This window comes from Balaenoptera borealis (assembly GCF_965194805.1).
Source record: "Balaenoptera borealis genome assembly, chromosome: 18".
Taxonomy (NCBI): domain Eukaryota; kingdom Metazoa; phylum Chordata; class Mammalia; order Artiodactyla; family Balaenopteridae; genus Balaenoptera; species Balaenoptera borealis.
In genome coordinates, this window is record NC_138877.1 from 61,283,218 (window position 1) to 61,308,793 (window position 25,576).

The following is a 25,576-nucleotide window of genomic DNA, read 5'->3' on the forward strand; positions in this document are numbered from 1 at the left end:
GCGGGCCTCTCACTATCGCGGCCTCTCTTGTTGTGGAGCACAGGCTCCAGGTGCGCAGGCTCAGTAGTTGTGGCTCACGGGCCCAGTTGCTCCGCAGCATGTGGGATCTTCCCAGACCAGGGCTCGAACCCGTGTCCCCTGCATTGGCAGGCAGATTCTCAAGCACTGCGCCACCAGGGAAGCCCACCAACTAACTTCTTAACCCAATTCAGGTGGAGACACCAAATATATAGGAGGGTCCAGGTAAAAAGGGAGGGAATTGGAAAGAGCAGGAGGAATATTCATGAGTTATCCAAGAACAGGGGAGGTGGCTTGAACCCGGAACTGATGCAACTCTCCTTTTCCGCAATTGTCTGGGCTTGTCCGGTTGTTGTCATGGCAATCATCAGCTGGTGGGCACGTCATTTAGCTAATACATTACAAGGAGTGTATAATGAGGCTCAAGGTCTGCTGGAAGTTAAATGCTCCACCATCTTGGGCCTAGTTGGTCCTAACCGGTTCTTGTTTTTTCTCTTTGCAACTTCCTCCTGAAACTGAGATAAGAGTAATTGGTTTCTATTAGAGGGAGGGGCAGGGATATGATTCTGGGGCAACAGCCTTGTTAACAATAACCATAGAGAAAAAAATTTTGTATTTGAAAATTTTATACACATGGTGCCATCATGCGCTTTCCAATGTATATTACTTCAGTGATTTTTCAGTAACTTAATTTTCCTAGATCTCTGTTTCACTATTTCTCAATCTCCCTCAAGGCCACCACACATTGGAGGAAAACCTGTCTTTGCTAGAGGTGCAGTTTATAACTGACACAGAACGGGCAGGTCAGCCTGAGTGGGGCTTATATTGAGTCCTAGCTTATTGACTCAGAGAGAAGGGCTGGAATTTAACTAGCACCTCCCAAAACGAGACTATGTCTTTTACCAGCACATCAGCAAACCGGCTGATTTAGAAGCCTCGAATCCTAAAGTTCCTCCATAGGGAGGGTCCTACTGACATTCCTTACTGCATGTAATCCTCCCAATATCCCTGCCTTTTAGGTTCTGCTATGGTTCTCATGTTACATATAGAAGATACTGAGGCACAAACAGCCAGTCAGGCTTGGGCAAGGCTTTGACTAAAAGCCTCTTTGGTTGCAGGTTATTCTACTGCTTATACTTCCTTTCCAAACACTGGAGAACTGAAAGATTTATAGATGAGTAAAGAGGGCCAGGGCAATGATTCTCAGTTGGTTTATGGATAAATAATGGAATACATATATTCCATTAGTTGTATGTATAGAAAGAGAGAGAGAGAGAGAAAATATACCAGTGGTTTTGGTAGAAAATACCAAATTTTAAGAACAAATATAAAAAATGTAAATATAAAGATTAAAAAAACAGAAGGATTAATGCTATGACTGCTTATTCAGAGAAGAGGGTTTTTTTTTCTGGTAAGTTTTCATACATGAAATCCCTTCTCTATAAGCATTTAGATCAACCTTCATTCACATTAAGAAAAATTAATTGCTTTCCATTTCAATTTATTTTCACTTAAAGCCAGCCAGTTTTTTCCCTAATATTACAGACTCATGCTTCACAGACACTATTAACTAAAAAAAAAAAAAGTTTAAGTTCATGACAAGGAGGGAATGAAAGGCTTAAGAGCTTGAACTTGACCCTCAGATTGCCTGGATTCAAATCAACTGTACCTCAGTTTTCTCTCCTGTAAAATGGAAATTGTGAGGATTAAATGAGAAGATACAAAAAAAGCACTTAAGATATCTGATAAACATTAAATTATAGCTCTTACAACTATTTTGATGTTATTTTACATGCAGAAGTGATCATTTGAATGCCTTAGATAATAAAATGGCTTCAATTGTCAACAATTCATACTAGAAATGCATAGATTGTTGAATTAATTCTGTAGTGAATACAGGGCTGATTGCCAGTTTCCCTAAATTTTCAAATAATGAGATTTCCTTAAAGGTGAGTGATATTCCATAGGTACAAATGCCCCATGCCTCCTGATCTTAAAACAATACTCCAAGCCACTCACGAATCACTTCATTTTGGCATTTGGAAAACTCAAATCAGCATAACACAGCCTTACAATGTCCCTAATGTGACCCCATAAAAGATTTACTTGTAAACAGACAACAGAATCATGACAAGCATTTTCCTTTATCTCCATCAGGAAGCATGGCTATTTTGAAAGTCTGAGAAGATTAACAGGCTTTATAGCTCAAGCATTTTCCCTCCAAAATTCCTGGTTTCATGCGGGCTAGATTAAGGATGATATGGTTGAACAATTAATGCCCAGGATTCCAAGAGTAAAACTGTATTGCCCCAAGCAGCAGCCTCAAAGCAGCAGCTAGCAATTAGCCATTCAGAGCAAAGGGCTGTTTGACTGTTTATTTATAACTCCTGGCTGTCCATTGCCTGCAGGGGCCCATGTCTGCTGCCAGTGGGGCATATCAAGGAATGAGGATGTGGCGGATTCCATTCCTGGGACCTGTGGAATCCGGGTGGAGCTTGGCATCGCTGCTGTTGTTCAGCTGGTCTTGCTTCATGTGCAGCTGGAACTCTGTCATGTAACGATGGAGACTTTCACTTACAGTTAAGGTATGCTGACATCTGCACGTGTTCATCGTGCTGCGTGATTCACGCAAACCTGAGCGAAGTTGGGTTTGTTCTCAGTTAAGTCAGTAATAAAGGAGCTACTTTAGGTGCCTATAGGAATTTCAGAGATCATAGGTATGGTGGTATAATATCTACACAATAGATATCTATAAAATATCTATATAATACCTATATAATATCATATATACCAGAGCAGGGAAAAATTCAGATAAAATTCATGTTGTTAACTGGTTGACCTTAAAATAGAGCGAGTATCTTGGAATATCCAGGTGAGTCCCATGTAATCACAAGATTCCTTGAAAGTTGAAGAGGGAGGCAGGAGAGGTGGTCAGAGTGATGTGACGTGAAAAGGACTGGACACGTCTTCACTGGAGGGAGGGACCACCAGCCGAAGGCTGTAGGCAGGCTCTAGAAGCTGGGAAAGGATAGGCAGTGGATTCTCCCCTAAAGCCTCCAGAAGGAACACAGCCCTGCCAATCGACCCCTTCCTTGTAGCCTGTGAGACCCAGGTCAGACTGCTGCCTGGTAGAACTGAAAAATAATACATGTGTGTTGTTTTAAGCCACTGTTTGTGCTAATTTGTAACAGCAGCAAAAGGAAACCAATACACTTTCTCTGTGGCCCCAGAGACCTCCCTGTTTTGCCTCTTTTTGTTTCCAGGGTGCTTCTCTTTCCTGGTTCCACATCTCTTACTGTTCCTTCGCAATTTCTTGTTAGCTTCTCTTGAATATCTCTAAAAATTGGTTCTTCCCCAGGTTACGCATCTAGTTCTCTTTTCTTGCTCTACAGGAATCACAAATTTGCTGAACATGGCCCAGATTCAGCTTGCAGCTATGTTTTCATTGGCCTACACGGTGTTTTTTCACAAACCAAATTGAAATGCACTTAGGTAAGACATGTGTCCTCTAGTTTTCCATAATTCACCCAACTCCATACTGTATTTCACCCGGCCTACTTCCCTGGCTTACACTATTTGCTTTGTCCTTTAAGGTTTTGAGTTGAAGATCCCTCTCCTAAAACATAAATGGGTAATGAGATGTTAAGATGTTATATTAAAAAGAATTCTTGGAACTTCCCTCGTGGCCCAGTGGTTAAGACTTCACCTTCCAATGCAGGGGGTGTGGGTTCGATCCCTGGCCAGGGAGCTAAGATGCCACATACCTCGTGGCCACAAAAACAAAAAAACATAAAACAGAAGCAGTATTGTAACAAATTCAATAAAGACTTTAAAAAAAAAAAAAAGGTCCACTTCGGGAGGAAAAAAAAAAAAAGAATTCTTGAGTCAAAAAGGTTTAGGAAATGCCAAGATAGACAAAGGCAGGTTGTTATATGTCAGGAGTTGACAGCCTTGATTATGCTAACTATCATACATCTATATAATATAGGATATAGCTGCACACAGCAGGGCTGCATATAGCATTTCCCCAACTTACGTCCCCACGGAACCTTAGCTAGGGGAGCATCTTACAGGTAGGTTCTCCAAGTATACACACTGAGATGTATTGTTCAGTACACTCTTTTCATTACTGCAGCCATCACCTGTATCTTAATGATTTCCCAAAGCTATAAATATAATAAATCGGACACCTACAAAGCATGTACATACTGCATGTCACATACTGTTCTAAGCACTTTCACACATATAAGCTGATTCACGACCCTGAATGATAATAGGCACTGTTCTTATCCCAATTTAACAGGTAAAGAAATTAAGACCTGGGGAACTTATCATGTACTCAATGTCACACAACTAGAAAGTTACAAAGCTGGAATTTGAACCCACCTTGTTCCCAAGTCTGTGCACTGAACCACCTACATCTAGCACTTACCCTGCTCTTGAACTGGCGGTGTGGGTCCAGTATAAGAAAGTACTGTGTACCAGAAGTAGCTGAAAATATAACAAGCCATTTCAGATAAGATTAAATTCATTGCCTCAGAAAGAGGTTGGAGGACTTCTTAAGGGGGAATTTTCTGGGAGGTGCTAGTATTGAAGACATCTAATCTAACCATAAGATCTTTCTAAATATGAGATTCTAAAAGGGTAAGAGAATCTATGCTGACTGAAAAGGCAACATGAGCAAAGGTAAGGAATGTTGTCTGGAGCAGACCAGCCTGCCTGTTAGGAAATATTCACGGAGAACGGCTGCCGAGTAACGCTTCAAAGATAGACTGGAATCAGGCTGCAGGAGGCTTTGAAGGTCAGCGAAAGAGGGATTCGATCTCAGTCCTTTAACTGACGGGGAGTGCTGAAAAGTACTGCATGAGGAAAGTGATAAAGTTTTAAATATATATATACATAGTGATATGAAGGAAATTAAGACAATCGTCTTGATCTCCTGAGTGATGACTAGGGTCAGTCCTCTTTTGCATCTTCTCTTCCTCCCTGCCCCACTAGGTGGCACCAGAACCCAAAATCAGGCCGCTAGAAAAGGCTGTCTCTCTGTTCTTAGCCGTTCTTGGAGGATGACTTTGTATAAAGATATTTGATGTGATTTGAACATATCAAAAAATATTTTTATTGCCAATCCGTAATTTGCCTCTTCATTCACCCTGGGGTATTCTTCCAGTAGTTAACAATTTTCAGCTTAACTAACTGTAACGTTCTGAAGAAGAGCTTCTGGGGACCCTGCCAGTTTAGAGTACTGGTATAGACCAATGAAGTAATGCATCCGGCAGAAATTGCTAACAGCCAGCTGGAAGCTGATACAGTGGAAATTATTCGACTCTTGATGCAATAAGGGGGAACTCTTTTAATTCACAAGACAGGATTTTCAGGTGACTGGTTGAATTACCTCCTAGACACTGAATTCTACTTAGAGTATGGAAGGGGGTGAAAGGCTGAGCTAACTAATTACCTAATTGTTCAGGAAAGAAATCTGAGAGCCCAGCACATTGTCCCTCCTTCCTTTCTGAATGCCTCTTCTAGGTACCAACTATTTTACGCAGAAGAGGGCTCGTCCTTTACGTGTTTCTTAATTGAAGCTTTTTTTTCCCCTTCGTGCCGCAGTTCTGTTCTTATGCTGCCTTTTTAAAAGATGGGAGGGCTTTCAATTTGTTGGAAAGTTAGCGTGCTCACAAATTTAAAGAGAAAGCAATCATTTCTGGTCACATGTAAATATGTATGTAGTGACAAAAGTACCCATAAATCAAGATTCCTATTTTAAACGTCTAAGACCAGTTCACGTGGTTTAAAGAATCAACAGGCAAATGGCATATTGCTCAAATCACAGGTAAGTGGGCACATGGAATTTTTCCCTAAATCCTTCAAACTGAAATTTGAGGAGGAAATGCAAAGTTAGTGTTCCTGTCACAAAGGAGGTATTGTTTAAAGATAAACAGGCTTTGTCTAAATACCATGGTCTCAATTTTTCCCTGATTTTAAAGAAAAAGAAAAAAAAGTATGTACTCTACTTAATTTTGTTTATTTGAAATTTTTACACTTCCATTTTTCTAAACCTGTCTTTTCTAAAATGGGCAGTAGAAGAGAGAGGCTAAACTAGATGATAGACTTATGGGCTTGGATAAATAATTAATGGCCTGGAGTAATTAGCTGGAAGATGTTTAATCATTAATCTGTCTGAGTCATCACAAGCATTTGCGCCTACCCACAAAGTATTGCACTAATTATGTGTATATATATTTTGTCAAGATGGAAATAAATATATGATGAGAATCAGCACTTTGAAAAATTAAAATATGAAACAAGTCTGTTTGGTCTACTCTTTGTTTGTTAAAGATAAATGAAATTTCACTTTTCCTTATTTTACCTAATAAGAAAAAAGTTGTAGAAATTCCATCTGCATTTCTAAGCAAGAAGTCAAACTTTCTGGTTAGGGAGGTAAAATAGTTGGGTAATTTTGTCTTTCTTTAGGGACTTTTTCCAGGAAAAAAAAAAAGCCAAACCCAAAACACCTCATTATTAAAGTATCTGGTGAACAATTAGGGTTCTTTCAGAGGACTTAACGGAAAAAAAATGTCCTTTAACATAATGCTGTTTTGCAATTTATGGCTGTGTTCTTCAATGTGGTGTTTTCCAATACAATTTTATTACAGGCTTTAAATTATACTTTCACAGGAAAGGTCTGCCTTTAAACTTTTAGGTCAGAATTGTTCAGATCTTTTCACACTGAATCAATCAGGTTTAAAGCTGGCAAAATCCTTGGCAGCCTTGTAAATCTTTCAAAAGATGTTATCCAATTACCCTTCATGGGCCACAGGATTCTACAGCGTGACTATTTCCTTCTCTGTGTGGAACTAAGTGCTCGTGAGAGGTTAGAAACCAATGGAGTTGAAAAATAAGGTTTTGCATTTTTCTCCCCATTTACATGTTATAGATATAGCTCCAGCTACTAATGTATTATGAGATCTGCCACAGACATTCTGATCTAAACAGTGGCCCTGGTATTTACTTGTTTTAAATTAGCAAAAAAAAAAAAAAAAGAAAGAAAGAAAGAAAAAACACATTATAATAGTACCAGAATGGTGCCCATTACAAAAACTTTATTTGGGACCTGTATTCAGAATTTAGCGTAAAGGTATATGCCAAATAGAAAGCATAAGAGATCACTATTGCTGTTAGCTTTCCAAGAAAAATAGATTTTTAGGTACACTCAATAAATACACATGGATTGGAAAAAATAACAAAAAAGATAAATGTACTTCTTTGGTATGGGTTTTGATCTTCTAAAAAAATGTGCTTATTTTCCATTTAAAAAGCACATATTAATCTTTGTTAGTTCTTCCTCCTCTAGGTTTCCAATATAGAATACTAATAAAAGGCTAAGGAGACATTCAATTTATATAAAAGCTTATTTCATGCCACTTGGTTTCAAGAGGAAAAATAATCATGGGCAGAATCATTTCAAAATAATTTTTCACGGAAAAATGTGAACATGCCTATAGATTCCTTCACAGAAGCTAGAAAAGCTCTGTTCTCCTTTGTGATGTAAAAAACTGAGTGGAGGTTATGGGATTGCAGTTGCACCTTTGACCTCAAGGCCTCTGGAGTCATTCACTTGTCATGACCTTTGACCTTTGGCAAATCACAACCCTGACTCTCTGTTTCACTTGATTTTTACTACCTATAACAAAAGGTCTTTCCCCCTCTGGAATGCATAAGAAGAAGTCATATAAATGTTTAAAAATAGTGTGTCAGCCAACAGTCTGGCCAAGAGAAGATAAGTATCAACAACAAAAACAAAAAAGTCACAAAGCACGAAGGAAAATGGCTAACATTTAAAGTGTCCTCCGGTAGAGTAGATTGATTTCAGGGACTACAGTGTGAACAGTTGACCACATGTTCCCTCTCTTAAAATCTTTGTTTTCTTTGATTTAAAATGTAATGTAGCAAGCGGTGGGAAGGTTGGTGCTGTTATAAATTGTGCTTCTGATTCTTTGCAGGCTGGTCATTAAAACTTGCAGACATCACCCCTGCAGCTGTGTGTTCATCAACACTTCCTTTTAACCACTATCTAAATTGCTTCCATCTCCAAAGAAATGCAATTCCCCTTATCAGGATTGTGAGTGAAAGGTGAATATGTGTAAACACTGGGAGTAAAATGTAGAACTGGAACCAGCTCAAGTACAGCTGAGGCACCAAGGCAGTTCATAGTTTTAAAAATGTATACAGGAGCCCTCTGGATTGAATAGTCAGTTACTGAATATATACAGTATTAAGTCCCAAATATTACTTAGTCTTTTTTTTACAGTGATTTTTAAATTTTTATTATTTTTTTATTTATTACAGTAGGTCCTTATTGGTTATCTGTTTTAAATATAGCAGTGTGTACATGTCAGTCCCAAACTTAGCCTTTAGGATATCAACTGTTAAGGATCTAACATACACTACTGATTGGTTAACTATCAAGTAATTCGAGTTTTCACTAGTTTTCCTTTCTAATACTCAAGTTTATTTGCTTGCTTATTTGTTTTAAACAAATAATGGGGAAGGGGATGCTTGAAGATACAGATTAAAAAAGTGTCTAGAAGGCTCAATACAGCAAAGAGTGATGTATGCTTTTTCACCAGGATGAGAACAAATGGAATCTCTTAAATTTTAATACTGTAGGATTTGTCTACTTAAGTAATACTCTTGTGGTTACTTATTTCCCAGCCCGCACGGAGATTCTTTTTTTTTTTTTGCATTAAGATAGAATATTTTAATATTTATTTTGGGGACAGTTTAATTTTTAGCTGTTTTCACTGGCTGTATAGTGGAAATCCACCAATTTCTTTTTTTTTCTGATAGCTTCTCATTCCCTAAGAATCAAAAGAAGTGCTTGCTACTTTGAAAATACAGTGAAAACTGGCACATTGATGAAGTTAGTTCTAGATGAGCAATGACCTGGTTCAATTAGAATTTAGAAGGAAAGTTAAGCGTTTGCTAAGGACTCAAACAAGTCTAGTTAAAATCTTTGCAACAAAAATTTTTCACTATTTGTAATTCATTTTAAACAGAGCTGAAAACAAAATCTCTTTTAAAAATCTTAATACAAATCTGTTTATAGAAGTGTATCTGCAATCTATCGTTTTTGTAATCTCTAGACAGAATTCATTAGAAAGATGTCCAACTTTTAAAATGTTATCCTTCCTGAGGTCAAGGTAAGATAAAGTGAATGGGCAGCAAACTATGGAGTGGTAGGTATACTATGCTCTCTGAACGTGTTTCATACTATGTGACATCCTGTGCTATTCGAATGTACTTTTTCCTAATTATCACTTCTGTCACCTCAATACCAAAAACTTCCTGCAGCAACCAGGATCTTTTCCCCTCAGATCTCAGCTAAGGGTCCTGTGGTTTCAAATTAGAAAGCTCAGAATTTAGTCTTCGTTACCTTTCCACTGGAATATTTATGACTTCCTGTAGAGCTAGTCTTCAATAAAACTTAATTAACCATATGGAAATCTGAGGGAATTTGTTGAATTCTTACCTGAACATGTTTTTGAGTCTGAAAGTTGAGTCAATAGAAAATAAATTGATCCCTTAATTTCACAGAAATCTGTGCTACATCATTTGGATAAGATAACTAACTGCTGGACATTATCCATGTTTTAATTGTTTCCCCTACTCTGAGTCACTGAAATACTGCTGTCTCTCATTTTCTCCTTCTTCCTGAAAGACAAGGTTCTAGAATTTTTATAGCTGTGATTTTAAAATAATAATATTATGAAAGATAGTAAACAAACCAATTTTACTTAGGGTTTTACAAGGCTAATATTGACAGCAGTATTTCTCAAGACCCCCTGCTATGGACTTCCTCTAGAGCAAGATATTTTCGAAATGCAAACCATCAGTCTCACTGCTCTCACCTCCCACCACCTCACCTCAACTGCACACACGCAACTCTGCTTAACGTATGTCAGTCACTATGCATCCAGATAGAGCAGGGTTTCTCAACATTGCCACTGCTGACAATATGGATGGGATAATTCCTTGTTGTGGGGATTGTCTTCTTTCATTTCAGAAGATAGAGACTGGTCTCTATTCCCCAGGTGCCAATACCACCCTCCCCAAGTGGTGACAACCGAAAATGTCTCCAGACATTGCCAAATGTCCTCAAATTTCCCCCGGTTGTGAACCACTGAGATAGAGACAAAATCCTTAAAAAGTGTCTGCATGGTATTTTCATACCTATCAAAACCTGTGTTATTCAGGGTTCTCCAGAGAAACAAAACCAGTAGGAAGTGTAGTATAGATAGAAAGAGATTTATTATAAGGAATTGGCTCACGCAAATAGAGAGGCTGGCAAGTCCAGACCCACAGCATGGGCCAACAGGCTGGAGACCCAGGAGAACAGATGGCGCAGGTGAAGTGAAAGGTGTTCCACTGGAATATTCATCTCTCTCAGTGGCCCCTTCCCAAGAAGGGATCCTCAGGCTTTAGGGACACAGACCTTCTCTCAGTTGCTTGACTATATGTCCTTTCCCATGGTGGGTCTTTGCACCTGATGTGCCCAGTCCTGGGACACTTGTTTCCCACCACACCCTCCATATGGGCAATTAACTCCTTTCCACTCACCTTCACTTGCACTTCCTGATGACATTCTTCTCCCCCTTCCTGGGTAGGTAACATCTCCCTAACTTTTCTTCCACAGCACTTATGCAACTTCTTCAGAGCACTTATCACTGCAAAGTCCTTGGGGCTTTTTTCATTTTTATCTTTCTCTGTATCTCCAGCACCTAGCATATAGTAGGTACAGTTGTCCCTTGGTATCCACAGGGGATTGGTTCTAGGACCCCCATGGATAACAAAATCCATGGATGCTCAAGTTCTTCATATAAAATGGCATGGTATTTGCATATAACCTATGCACATCCTCTTGTATACTTTAAATCATCTCTAGATTACGTAAAATACCTCATACTATGTAAATGGTATGTAAATATCTGCTGGCACATGAGAAATCAAAGTTTTGCTTTTTGGAACTTCCTGGAAGTTTTTTTTTGAGAATATATTCAACTCATGTTTGGTTGAATCCACAGATGTGGAACCCACAGATACAGAGGGCCGACTGTACTCATCAAATATTTGTTGGCTGCCTGAATAAATGAATTAACATTTACCCCAAATATTTTTCAGATGATTATTGGCTTACTGAGTGACTGTTGGTGAAATGACTGATACCCTAGGCCTCACTCCCACCGGTTGTTATTCCAACACTTTGAACACTGTAAAATGCATCGGTTTTTTTATACTGTAGCATAAAATGTGTCATGAGCATTTGCACACTACACATTTTGGAATTTAATGACTTAAGGAAAGGTAGGTATGCCCATGATCAATTAATTGCCTCTGGGCTCCAAATTTACCCTTCATTGCCTTGCTTTATGATATTGGAGTTGGAACCCATGAAGATTTCTCCTTTGCCAGCTGGCAGCATATTAAGCTTTGTCAGTAGAGGGTGTCAGAGGAGGGACAGTACCAGAGAAAAGACTTCTCTTGACTTGGTTGCATCCTCTCATCTTGCTCCTAGGATGCAGCTGCTAGAGGTGTGAGTTCAGGAGGTCCAGTGGCACAGCCCTCCAGCAAGCCTTGCCGGGACCCCAGTGGAAGGCTTCCTGAATTCAATCCCTTTGCAGGTTTCCCTTCTCACCAGCCCCTGCCAGCTGGCTGTGACCAGTTTTGTCCTGGAGCTATTCAGTGAACTTCTCTGCCATCCAGTGGGTCCAGCCACACTGTCAGCAATGAATTCTACATCTGTGTTGGAGAGGATGAGCCCCTCTCACCCCAGTGGTCTTCCTTCATTGAGTACCGTCTCTCCGCACTAGGAGAGTCTGAGTTCTCCTTTATGCCCTCTTAGAGGCTATGTACCTGCTACCAGTTAATAATTCTTTGTATTAAGTGTTCCCTTTTTAAATTACTGGTGTGGATTCTGTTTCCTTGGACTCTGTCTGGAACAGTGGATCAATGAATAAAAAGTCTGAATACGTACACACAAACACATGTACATAGTTTTATCTCAAGAATATTGAAATATGCCTTTCTAAGATGAAAAATTGTAGCAAGCAGAGCTTTTAAAGGACATACTGCAGTGATCAGTATCCAAGAAACAGAATTTTACTGCTGGATGGAGCCCAAGAGTTCACCCAGGCCCTTGTTTTCCAGTTGAAGCATCTCTGTCACCAAGAGGTTAAGTGACTTCATTTACTACTGAGTGGAAGAGTGGATGCAAGACCCTAGGGGCCTGATAGGAGGCAGTTCCTCCATGAAATGTCCCTGCCCCCCTTCTTCCCCTCCCCGGGGAAGATGCTCTCCCAGACCTTCACCAGATGACTCACTGGCTTTTTTACGAGGACCCATGGGAGGGGGAAATTTCTCTCAGGTCTAAGTACCAGAAATAATTATGCTTCTTCTGAACAACTGCTCCAGATTTAGCTCATGGACAATGTGAATCATGTAAGTGCTTGTTTTCCATTTAGGATGGTGGCCAGAAAGCTTCTGGGCCATGCGATGGCTCTCTGCTGGCAAGGGGGCAGCACCTCATGAAACATACCTTTTGCATCCCAGGCCTCCTCCAGCTTAATCTCAGCTGTTTTCTACCCTGCTTTCTCCTTTCCTTGTTTGCCTCACGTATTAATTCTCATTATCTTATTACACATCAGACACTTTAAAACATCAATTTAAGAGTAGGCTAGCTAATCAACTATACTCCAATATAAAATAAAAATTAAAAAAAGAATAAGTTAGCTATAAATAAAATATTCAAGTGCAAATCTTCAATTCTCCTTATGCTCACTTCAGCATTCTTTTCATTACGGTGTTTGCTGACAACAGAAATGAGTTTAAATACTTACGTCCTCCCCAAAGTGGGGGCACCTTGAATGCCTAAAAGCAATTTGTTCAGACATTTCAAAATGTTCCCTGTCACTTGCTCACCTAATTAATATGTTTAATAAAATGCCAGTGTCATATCCAAATAATAGAAATATTTAGCTTTATCAACTTCTTAGCTGTTCTTTCAATGCAAAGACATCCAAGCTGATAAAGACTGACTATAGCAAAGCTGGCCGTAGGTTCAGAAAGGATAACCTTTTATTTTATTTTTTTTCTGTTCGTTGAATTATAGTGTCAAAATTTGGTTTGTTTCAAGGATGGTCATTTAGCAATATTCCACAAAATATAGGGGGAAAAAACTCTCCTCTGTCCTTTTTCTTTACTTTTATGTTCTCATTATTTTTTCTTGCTGAATAAGCCCCTTTCATTTTGTGTGTCTCTCTGGATGGTGAGAGATGGCTACTCAAAACCTCATTTACACCTGGAACCCCTCATGTTTCTGTCCTTCTGCAGCCCGACTCTACACCTGCCCTTTATCATGGGCAGTGGCTCAGACTTTGTAGGGACAAAATAAATATTTGCTGAATAAATCCTCAGCGCTGCTACCAAAAATGGATAGTATTGGAGACAAAGAAGTAATCATTGATACAAAGTAGCTGCAGCTGGAAACTGCATGAAATTCCAGCTTTTCTCCTCATAATTCCTCCAAAGAGAAAGGTTTTTTTTTCCTCTGTACTGAAGCTGAAAAACCATATACTTTTGGTTTTGTCTGATTTCAAAGACATAATTCTGAACAATGTTTTTCTTATTTTCCTTTACTTCAGAAAAATGCAGGCACTTCATGCCACTGGTAAAGATTCATTCTTTTCATTAAGTATCTATGTGAGAATTTCCCAAAGCTTTTGTGCAAATAAACCTGATAACCTTTGGCTCCTTCATACCCAGAAAGACTTCAGTGAAACAAAGTCAGGCAAATTGACCTACAGACCAACTTAAAGGAGGGAAATCCTGGGAAGTGGGCCACAGAAACAAGTGGGCTAAATGAGGTAAAAGTTAGAATGAAGCACTAAGGAGTCAATGCCTCTGCACTCCTCTTGTTGTTAGGAATATATTGTAAGACGGAGGCTTCCTGCCGTCTCTGATTTAACTCTGAGTGTGGTTCACAGACAGTGGGCCAGCATCCTTTTAACTCTCAGATTTTGATTTATTTCAGAAAATATAAGATCAATTTTCCAAGTAATTCAATTGGCTTATTGGGTTAATGCCCTTCATGGCTTCAAATGTATTCTTGTGCCTATTTCTATTACTCAAGGCTTTGATCTGCAAAACTAAAGTCTGCATTTCTCTTAGGGCTCTTCTGGGTTGCATAGCTCAACTGAATCAATGAGGAATGAACCCTTATCTTCAGACACCCTAAGTTCTTCAAGCGACTGAACTAACAGAAATCAGAATAGACAAAGGAATTAGGAAAGACACATTGCAAATACCATACCCTATCAGTTGATATTTATTAAAAGAGGCTAGTAGATTTTCAAATATATACCCGTCTGGAAAGTGTGTTGGTTTTGAAATTATTCATAGAAAATATGCTTGTGTTTTCCAGTGTTATCAATCACCTGAAAATTTCTGATGAGCACTTTTAAGACATTTTAACCAAACAGTCTTTGCCTGAAGTTTGTAATCATTTGCTTAAAGAAAGCCCGTACATTGTAAGTGGAAGTTCTCCTGGCATGGTGATGTAACATTGGGCACTGATATAAAAGGCAGTGGTATAGCAGGAACAGAGCTTTCTAGATACTGTGCACAGACAGGGTCCCTGGGAGCCAAGGGAAACCATGTTGGAATTTGCTGCAGTTACATCTGCTCTTGCCCAGCATGGTCAGCCCACTTCTGATAAGATGTGGAATCCCTGAGTAATTAAATCAGGACTCTAATCTCCCCACTAAAGAGCCTGTCCTTGGCATTAATAGTGGTGTTGCCCCTGAAGGATGCATTACCTGAGCTTCCCCTTGACAACCACGCAGGTTCCTCCAAGGCCATTTGCAGGATAATGTGAGTGAGTAAACATGAAGAAGCCTGGCTTGCACAGTACTTAGTAATATAAATATAACAATTCCTGTGGCTATTTTTGACTGTTGCCAAATTACAATGGGAATAAAGCAGCATGGAGAAAGCTATGGCTTAAGTGTGCTTAGTTTTGGGGTGAAGGTAGAGATAAGGGCTGGTGCGGTTTAAAAATAAATGATTCTGTTGCCATGGTTTCCTTCTTTACAAATTCTTTTCAACATGAATTTCTGTTGTTGTGTTTAATTTTAGATTCATGCAGATTTTCGACAAACAAGAATTCCTATACATTTGAGAACTGGTTTTTCAAAAGCTGCAGGAAGAGATGTTTGGCAGTCTGGCTTAAACATTTCTGAATAAGCTGCAGGATTCTGGCTTTAGACAACTACCAGAGGAAAGCAAATAAAGAGAATGAGAACTTAGAGAACGCATAAGACTACGTTTAACCTTATGATTAAAAATGAATTCACATTACTGCAAGCTTTAAGGGGAAAATCTTGTCTTGAAGATGGCCTCTCAATAGGGGGAACCACAGGGAGACAGATGTCCCTCCTAGGAAATAGCTCTCTTGACAACCAACCCATAAATGTTAATTTAGCTAAATATGCATTCATTAATATCAAAGGCTCTAATTGTGTTTTCAAAATCTGTCATATTACCTCAAATATAATTCAATTCTTGAATAGGGTTTCAGAATTACTTAAAATTTATGCCTGCTCAAAAATAGCTCTGCTTCATTTTTTTCAATTTAATAATAGATATTCCAAACTTGGAAAAACATAAACAAAAAGGAAGAGCTGACCTTACCAAAGAAATTCTTTTTCCTCATGCTTTTATTACAGGATTGTTTAAATAGTAAAATCCTCTACCACAATAAAAATAGGACTTGATTTTTAAAAAGAAGGAAAGGATAAAATTACTTCGGCAGAAATGCATTATTATACAGTTGTTAGGTAAACAGTAGACACTGACATGTTGGTAAATGCTAGTTTCAAAAGTATATTTAATGGTTAAAAGGTTCACAGTATTTTAAATGCTGCTTTTGCTGTTCATTTTCTTTTTCTAAGGATTTTGAGGTTAATCTCAATAATCCAGCAAAATGAGAAATCCAGAAGTTAGAATACATTAAGATAGTAAGGGATGAAATTCATTGTAACTGAAAGGAAATGAGTGAACAATATTTGTCTTTATAAACTTATTTTCTATTTCTGTTACTCTGATTTATTACAGTAATTAATCAACTATTTTGTTAATTGTATATTTAGTGTTTAGTCATTCAAATTCTATTTTTGCTTTTTCTTAAAAAAAAAACTCAGAGAATAAAAAGTAATTCTTGCAGTATTTTAGTCCATTTAAAGTTGAAACAGAAGTTTGTGGCATTTCTCTTTTTTCTGAAGTATAGTTGATTTACAATATTATACTAGTTTCAGGTGTACCCCACAGTGATTCAGTATTTTTGCAGATTATACTCAATTATAAGTTATTATAAGACAATGGCTATAATTTCCTGGGCTATACAGTATATCCTTGTTGCTTATTATTTTATACATAGTAGTTCGTATCAATCTCATACCCCTAATTTGTTTCCCCCTTTCCCTCTCCCGTTTGGTAACTGTAAGTTTGTTTTCTATATCTGTGAGTCTGTTTCTGTTTTGCATATACATTCATTTCTATTATTTTTTAGATTCCACATATAAATGATATCATACAGCATTTGTCTTTCTCTGTCTTATTTCATTAAGCATAATATTTTCTAGGTCCATCCACATTGCTTAAATGGCAGAATTTCATTCTTCTTATGGCTGAGTAATATTCCCTTGTGTATATATATACACAACACATCTTCTTTATCCATTCATCTGTTGATGGGCACTTAAGTTGCTTCCATGTCTTGGCTATTGTAAATAATGCTGCTATGATCATCGGGGTGTATGTATCTTTTCAAATTAGTGTTTGTGGTATTCCTCTTGATGTACCCTATATTTAAATTTACACATATGAATTTTAGAGCATTTTAGAAGGGGTGTGTGTGTATTTGGGAGAGAGGCAGGGGATTTGATGATTAAGATATTTCAACTAATAGCATAGACACAGCCCAAGTTGATGGAATGATTGTATCAGTCTCCACTTCTCTCTGTAGGTGAGAGGGTAGTGCCTCATGTTTTATAATATTTCTATAGTATAACAATCAGACAAAAAGTATTATGAAAATTTGGACATTTTGAAATTTCCATGCATAGTTCAGAGCTGCTCCTCAGAGCAGACTTTGTCAAGTATCTACTTTTTCTAAGGGGGTTGGGATAGCCAAGGACCTACTTCTTTGATTTTCTCTGAGCTTTGCTTATGGCTGACTTGGAAGAACAGCTGGCCAGGCTTTTCTTGATGGCAGTTTGCCTCTGCCCTGAAGCTAAAAGGGCTTTTGGACTATTGCACAACCCCAGAGTTTCTATAGCTAGTAGGTCAGGTGGCTTTGCCAGAAACACTGAAGGTAAATAACTCAAGTTATTGCAGACTAGTGTAGACTGGTCTTCCCACCAAGAACAACTTGACAAGCTTGACAAAATACTTTTTAAGAATTTGCGTGAAGGTTTTGGAGAGCAATCGGGGCAGCCAGTCTTAAGAGGCCAATTTCCCAAGAGGAAGAGACACTCATTGAGATGAGCCTCCATTTTATGTCAGTTTTCCCTTGAGCTCTCTGCCCTTCCCAAACAGCACAGATATAAAGGCTGACAAATTGAGGAGAATGTGGGTGTGAAGGGTCAGAAAAGATAAGCAGAGTTTTCTACAGTCTAACAGGGCTGGGGGGAGAAAAATTGGAGTCCAGGAACTGACGGGCCAAGATCGTGGAGAGAAAGTAAACACAGAGAAGAGAACCGAAAAATCTGAGATCAGATGTATAGAGAAAATAGGTGGCAGAGGCAGATATAAGATAGATAATGGAATTATGGGGTACAGACTTTACAATAGGTCAAGAAAATATTTGAAAAAATGAAGAATATCATTAGTCCTATAGACTGAATGTTTACATCCTCCCAAAGTGCATATGTTGAAAGCTAATCCCCAGTATGATGACATAAGGAGATAGGACATTTGGGAAGGGTCATGGTCATGAAGGTGGAGCCTGCATGAATGAGATTCATGCCCTTATAAAAAAGATGCCGGAGAGCTCCCTTGACCATTGCACTATGTGAGGACACAGTGAGAAGATGGTCATCTATGAACTAGGAAGTGTGAACTTACCAGATACCAAATATGCCAGCACCTTGATCTTGGACTTCCCAGCCTCACGAACTGTAAGGAATAAATCACTGTTGTTTACAAGCAACCCAGTGTATAGTATTTTGTTATAGCAGCCTGAATAGACTAAGACTATAAGAAAATTGAAATCTATTCAAAGGAGGAATCAAATGAGCTCTCTAGAACTAAAAATTAGATAAAGTGAAATTAAGGATGCAACAGATAGGCATAATAATAGGTTAGACACAACTGAAGGAAGGAAAATGACCTGGAAAATGGATCCAAGGAAAAAATATCCAGATTGAAGTATAGAGAGAACAAAGCTAGAAAAGAGAGAAAAGAGACTAGGAGAATATTGGACAAGATGTCAAAATCTAGTATGTGTGTGATTAGAGTCCCAAAGGGGAAAACAAGAGCAAAAGAGAGAGAATTAATACTTGAAGACATAATAGCCAAGAATTCTTTAAAATAAATAAAAAATATCAAGCCTCAGATTCAAAAGGCAATATGAACCTCAAGTATGATAAATACGAAGAAAAACACACCTAGGCAGATCACCAAAATGTGACCAAAAGAAAAAGAAAAAAAGAAAAGAGATAACCTTCAAAACATCTAGAGAAAAATTACAAGTTTTTATTTTCAAGGAGCAAAATGACCCTTATAATAATAACTCAATGGAAATAAATGAAGCCAGAAAACAGTGCAATTACATCTTTTAAGTAAAAAGAAAAAAACCTACCAGCTTAGAAATGTATAATCAGTAAAAATACTCTTCTAAAATGAAGACAAATAAAGACATTTTTAGACAAACTAAAATTATAGCAATTGTTGCCAACAGATTTGTATAAAAGAAATATTACAAGTATTTTTTTCAAGCAAAAGGAAAATTATAATAGAAGCACAGAAATGCAGGAAAGAATAAAAAGCTATGAAATCTTAAATATGTATGTCTAAATAAATAAATATAAACTGAAAATAATTATAATTTCACACTATGTGGTAAAAAGTATTTATAGAATTAAAATGCATGACAACAATAATTCAAAAGGCAAGGCGTGGCAATAAATGCTATTAAAGTGTTCTAAGATCCTCATATAGTCTAAGAAGTAATAAAGATTCCATTTATATTAGACTCTTATAGGTCAAGGATTGATGTTATGATTTCTAATATAATTAATTAATGTGTAACTAAAAAGCTAAAGGAAGGAAAATGTAACTATAAAAATATTTTATGAAAGCTAAAGGATGCAAAAAAAAAAACAACCCACAAAAAAGAAACTTAGAACAAGCAGAACAAATGGAAAACAGAGTGAGATAATAGATTTAATGTCAAATGTATCAAAGATTACATCACATATAAGTGGCCTAGTAAAAGTGTAAAGAAATTTAATGGCTTTGCAAAACTTTTTGACAACTTCTGACAAAATTAAATGTACATCTATCCTATGACCCAGAAATATCAACCCTTTGTATTTCTCCAAGAGAGGCGGAAATGTATACACATACAAATGCTTATAAGAACTTTATACATAATATGCAAAAATGGAAACAAGTCAATTCTATGTTGACAGAAAAACAGTCATACAATGTTATACTACTCAGCAATAAAAAAGAATATGTTGCTGATAACATGCTAAGCACGTCTCAGGTGTTTCACGTGGAGCAAAGCTTATATGCTGTATCATTCATTTCTATGAACTACATATCTAATTTCATTTATGGTATTAGAGCTGAGAACAATGATTGTCTATGAGAGTGGAGTGGAGATTGCCTGTAATGTGGCCAACAGAACTTTCTTGGGCTACGAGAAAGTTCTATATTTGATTGAGGTGTTGCTTACATGGGTGTATACATTTGTAAGAACTCATCATGTTATACATTTACGATACGTCTCACTGTATGTAAATTTCAGTTCAATAAAAAATTGAAAGCAAACAAACAACAAAAACCCATGCATAAAGATAAGTGGACTAAATACTCTAAATGTTTTTAAAAACTACCAGACTGGGTTTTTTGAAATCCAAATTAAATGCTGCTTAAAAGACACATTAAAAAAGACACATGAAAAGACAAAGAAAGGCTGCAAGCAAAAGCATGAGAAAAAGATATTTCATGCAAACACAAATGCAAATAAAACTAGCATATACAAATTAATATCAAAGTAGAATTTAAGGAAAGAAGCATTGCTAGGCATAAAAAGAGATATTCTTTCACATTCCTCCACAAAGAAGATAAAACAACTCTAAATTTGTATGCACCTAATAATATATACCTGCAAAATATATAGTGCAAAAATTGCCAGAATATAAAGAGAGGTAGAAAGGTCATAGTTAGAGATTTTAAATACCTGTCTCAGTAATGGAAAGAGAAATCAGACAAAAAAATTATTAAGGTTCTAAAAGATTTGAACAATTATTCTAACACTCTTGACCTAATTGACTTAATATATAACAAAGCACCAAGAACTGCAGAATGTACATTCTTTTTCAAATAAACATTGAGTAGTTATCAAAACTGTATGCATTTCTAGAAAGCAAGCTGCGACAAATTTGAAAGGAATTTAATCAGACAGAGTATCTTCTCCAGTATAATGAAATCAGTAACAGTCAAGTCACTGTAAAACCACCTTATGTTTGGAAATTGAATAATTCATAAAGAAAGAAAGAAAGAAAAAGAAAGAAAGAGAGGGAGAAGGAAAGGAGGGAGGGAGGGAGGAAGTGGAATTTTTAGATACCAATCATAAAAGTCCAAATTGGTACCATCGGTTTTGAAAACAGGTAGTATCAAATGAAACTGAAAAAATGCATGTCCATCGAAGCAGCAATTCCACTCCTAAGAATGTACTCAAGAGAAATGCATACATAAAAAACACATGTACAGAAATGTTTATGGCAACACTATTTGAAATAGTCCCAAATTGGTTGACATTCCCTTCAAATGATCATCAAACCATTACCATAGATAATGGTGCCATATTCATAATATTCATTCAATATATCATCATGTGAAAATGAATGAACTGTAGATACATGCAACTTGGACAGTTATCAATTTTGAGTAAATAACACAGAAGTATGCATATTTTGTGACCCTGTGTATATAAAGTTCATCTATATAAATTATGTTAATGGCTATCAGGATGGGGAAGAAAAGAATTGTTAAAGACTGTAAGAGGGCAAAAAGGGGGCTTTGGGATGCTAACAATGGTCTATTTTCTGACATGGAAACTGGGCTGTGATTAACTGGCGTGTTCACTTTGTGAAAATTCATGGAGCTTTACACTTAGGATTTATGGAGCTACTTATATGTATATATTATTTATACTAAAAAGTTAAAATGAAAATGTGGGGAATTTCTTTTGAATATCTTCAGTAATGGCAAATGTTCACTTCTTTGAGGGTGTGAACTTTTTGAAAAAAATCAAAGGTAATTTTGAAGCTGTTGAGTAAAGTGGGTGATTAAACCAAGGAAAGGTGTTCTGACCAAAAAGGAAGTGCAGCTGTAACATAATGAGATTGATTCTTTATTGAAGCACAGAACGTGGTCACAAAAATATCATTTTAAAAGGGGACTTCCAAGAATTTTAATGGTTAGAAAAAACTGATAGGAATAAGTGTATCGTTTGTAATGAAATCATGCTATTTGATCATGAAGGCATGTATTTAACTGTGTTTCCATATACAGCTTCTCATTTGGGCCACTCTGAAAATCTGGTGAAGTAAGTCTTATAATCACTTTAGAAAGGCAGGGGTTAATATCCCATTACTTTAAATTTTGGAGAGGAAGAGATAGATGAGGGGGAATTTCAGGAAGGTGGTCAAAAGGAACAAACTTCCAGATATAAGATAAATAAGTACTAGGGATGTAATATGTAGCATGAGGACTATAGTTAACGCTGCTGAATGTTGTACAGGAACGTTGTTAAAAGAGTAGATCCTGAGTGCTCGTCACAAGGAGAAAATTTTTTTTCTTTTCTTTTTGTATCTATATGAGATGATGGATGTTAATTGAACCTATTGTGGTGATCATTTTACAATATATGCAAATCAAACCATCATGCTATACACCTTAAACTTATACAGTGATGTATGTCAGCTATTTCTCAATAAAACTGGGGAAAAAATATTAGAATTACAGAGAGAGACAGACATGCAGACAGAGAGACAGAGACAGGTAGGCTACCCAGGCAGTGAGTTACCCAAGATTACACACAGTGGGAAAGTGCTAGAGGCTGAATTTGTCCAGCATCTTCTGATTCCTGCCCATTTTCTAGTGCCATGCATTCTGGAGAGTAATAAGGATATCTGTGTTTCTTTTTACCTTTGAGCTGTTTCCTTATCTGCACTACTCTTTTGAGACATATAGCATGTTAAGTTTCTGATCATGTATTAAACTAACACACCATTTATAGTATTTGTAAGGCAGCAATTTTAATGTTGTAAGATCTAGCAGTTTTATGTCTAGGTTTGTGTCATCCATGAATGATAAACTCAGTAAGAAAAATTTTTCAATCAATATTTTTCTTGTACCATTGCCACCAATACCTTTTAAAATCAAGCTTTTCTTTTGGGGTGAATGTATATGATTCCATTATTTTCTCATGCAGAATTGGGCAGCTGTTTAAATTCAAGTACAGAGTTCCTCTTTCAAGTTTGCCAACACATTCACTAGTGTTTGGATGATATCTCAAGCTACTTCTGATGAATTACTCTGTCCTCAGAGAATTAACTTGGAGCATAGAGAGATAACTTACTTCCCCATATAATGCATTTTACACAGTAGATGACCAACAAATATTTGTAGGATGCATTAATGAATGGATGGATGACTAATGATACGTAGCACTTTAATTAGAAGAGAGGCTCAGATCATCCCACTATTTCAGGACCATACCTTGGACATGCTGTGTGTTCTCTGCCTTTTCTAACAACTTACACAGTTGTGCTAGGCGATGCTGGATATGCTTGTGATACCACACATTCACATATAGGTGGGTGATTCTCACTTTACTGTTAATTTGAGTTTTGTAGCTTTTTGATGTTTTTATTTTATTTTTCATTGTGTAGAATCCACATGACCTACGGAAGACAATAGCTAATAGGTATAACCAGAGCCAAATTAAGCTTTTGCTGATGTATTTCAGAAGATGATATTATCTTGGATTTCTTGTGAGAGGTGGGGAAAAACAATGATTTTTCTTTGTTCACCTTTCTTGACCTATGTTTACAGCTGTGAGTTTTTAAAAATTGGTGGCCTATATACTTATATGCAAAGATCACATGGCGAAACAAGTTTTACAAAATCAGAGACTTCTTATATTTCCAGCATTTCATTTTTCTCCAGTTTCAGTGTATCAGTTCAAACAGGAAAGAGATGGCTAACTCAAAGCATTAAGAGAATCTTGACAGAGCTATGGGAAAGGTTAAAATGGAGCTGTCCTACAAAATAAAACATGCACTGAACATACAACTCAGCAATTGTACTTTTGGGCATTTATCTCAGGGAAATAAAAACTTATGTTCATAGAAGCTGTATTCCTAGAGCATGGAGCAAGGCAGAGAAAGGCCTGGGGGCCAGAGAGCAGGGGGCAAATAGAGAAACCTGCATGTCTCTGCTACAAGCAAATATTTTCTTCTAGTATTTCCCAGAGCGAGATTTTTCTTTTAAAAGTAGTATTTATTTTTCTGAAATTTCATTACATGTTTTTCAGTTGTCTAGGTATGCTTTTGCCTAGTCGGCCCTATGATCAGTATCATTCTACTGGTTGTGAACCTGTGTTTATAATTTTTGTACAGTAAACAAACACCTTGTAAACTGGATACATTTCATTTCTTAAATTTTAATTAAGGGTATTTATTAAGCTCTCACAATAAGTAAGTCTTGCTGGAGATACAATTAAAAGTGGGAAAAGGGGGGAGAGGGTTTCCCTGACCTCTAAGTTATTCATAAACCAATGCAGAAGATAGAAATATTTACCAAAACCCACCAGTACATGGAACAAACAAAGGGAGGGGAGGCTGTGTCTTTAATCAGGTGTAAAATTCTAAATTGAAATATTGACGTCCTTACGCGTAGAGCTTTAAATTTCCGCGGCAGTTGTGCAAATGTTTGTGGTGGGGGGTGAAGTGAGAGCTGTGATACTTCTGCATCTCATCCCAGGAACGTAGTTAGCGGAGACTTGAGATGCCTTTGCATTTCTGAGGCAGATTAGGCTTCCTTCCACTCTTCATCATTTTCCTGTAGAAACTCGAGATGGTTTTTTCCACAGTCACCTTGTCCCTCTTCCCGTCTCATGTTGCAACTATCTGGACTTCATCAATCTTTCAGCCTTAATCCCTGACCAAATCTTCTCCTCTTTTCCTGCCACATCACAACATTTGAAGAGAAACAAACTTACGATTTGATCATAGTTTTTTAACAAGATAGAAAAAATTATGTCTATCATCTATTAATTTTGAAATGTAGGCCACGTAGGACATCACTGTGACATGAAGGCATGTTTTTCATTTAAATTCCAATTTTTTGAATAGAAGGAAAGATTTGACTGGGATTTCCTGAATGAAATAAATATCCTCTCACCAACTTTGCAGTATTTTCATCTGAGGAAATGTAAAAGGATCCGCATCTCCTCTAAAGTATTTATTTAGACTTTTTTTCTTTAAAGCTGTGGTTTCTTGCATTTGATTGTCACCAGCAAATATAGGAAGTGATGAGTTTTCCTAACGGCTGGAGCTAAACAAGATCTCTCGTTAAGTAGCAAAGAATCCAACAGCCTTTGTTCTTCGTGCTCACTTTCCTTACACAATGACTTCTAATTTGCCCAACTGTTACCTTCAAAGTAAAAGGAAGAGTCTGATTTATAATCAACACAATTTGCTCAGTTTTACAAAAATTGTTTGATTTAAATCATTTGTACAGAATGAAGATGTCAAAAACACTTCAGATTTTACTTATCTTCTAAAACAGATTTGCTTTGAAATCCAATCTAACTAGTATATACATTTTGAGTCTATTAGTCTGTAATAAAAGATAGTGGATATTTTTTATCACACTGTCTCTGCAGAATAATACCACTACTCTGCATTTAAAATAAAGCATCTTTATCTTGAAAAAGCTGGAATATCTTTCATCTCATTGTATCCTAATTCAGGGGCAGTAGAATCCATCTTGCAGATGAAGGATTGAGACAGAGACAAATGATTTGTTGTCCAAAGTGACATCTGCATAAGGGCTGGCCCTGCGTGAACTTAAGACCCTCACATCCAGCACCACTCGCTCTGCTCGCAGTAGCCCAACACTGCAGGAGCCACAGGGACTGATGTAAAAGCTCCTATCTCCCTCTGCAATTCCAGCAGCAGTGGTTGCTACCCTTCTGAAGATG

The 25,576-nt window shown here is 37.2% G+C and overlaps 1 long non-coding RNA gene across 1 annotated transcript in view; it reads right to left on the reverse strand.

The window, feature by feature from the left end:
* Position 1: 1 nt before the first annotated feature.
* LOC309615966 overlaps positions 2-25,576 on the reverse strand; it is a 46,792-nt gene continuing 21,217 nt past the window's right edge. The window contains exons 3-4 of the long non-coding RNA XR_014237196.1: positions 4,451-25,026; positions 2-533 (exon numbers count right to left, since the gene is read on the reverse strand). This is a non-coding gene — a long non-coding RNA (uncharacterized lncRNA). The remainder of the gene's footprint in view (positions 534-4,450; positions 25,027-25,576) is intronic.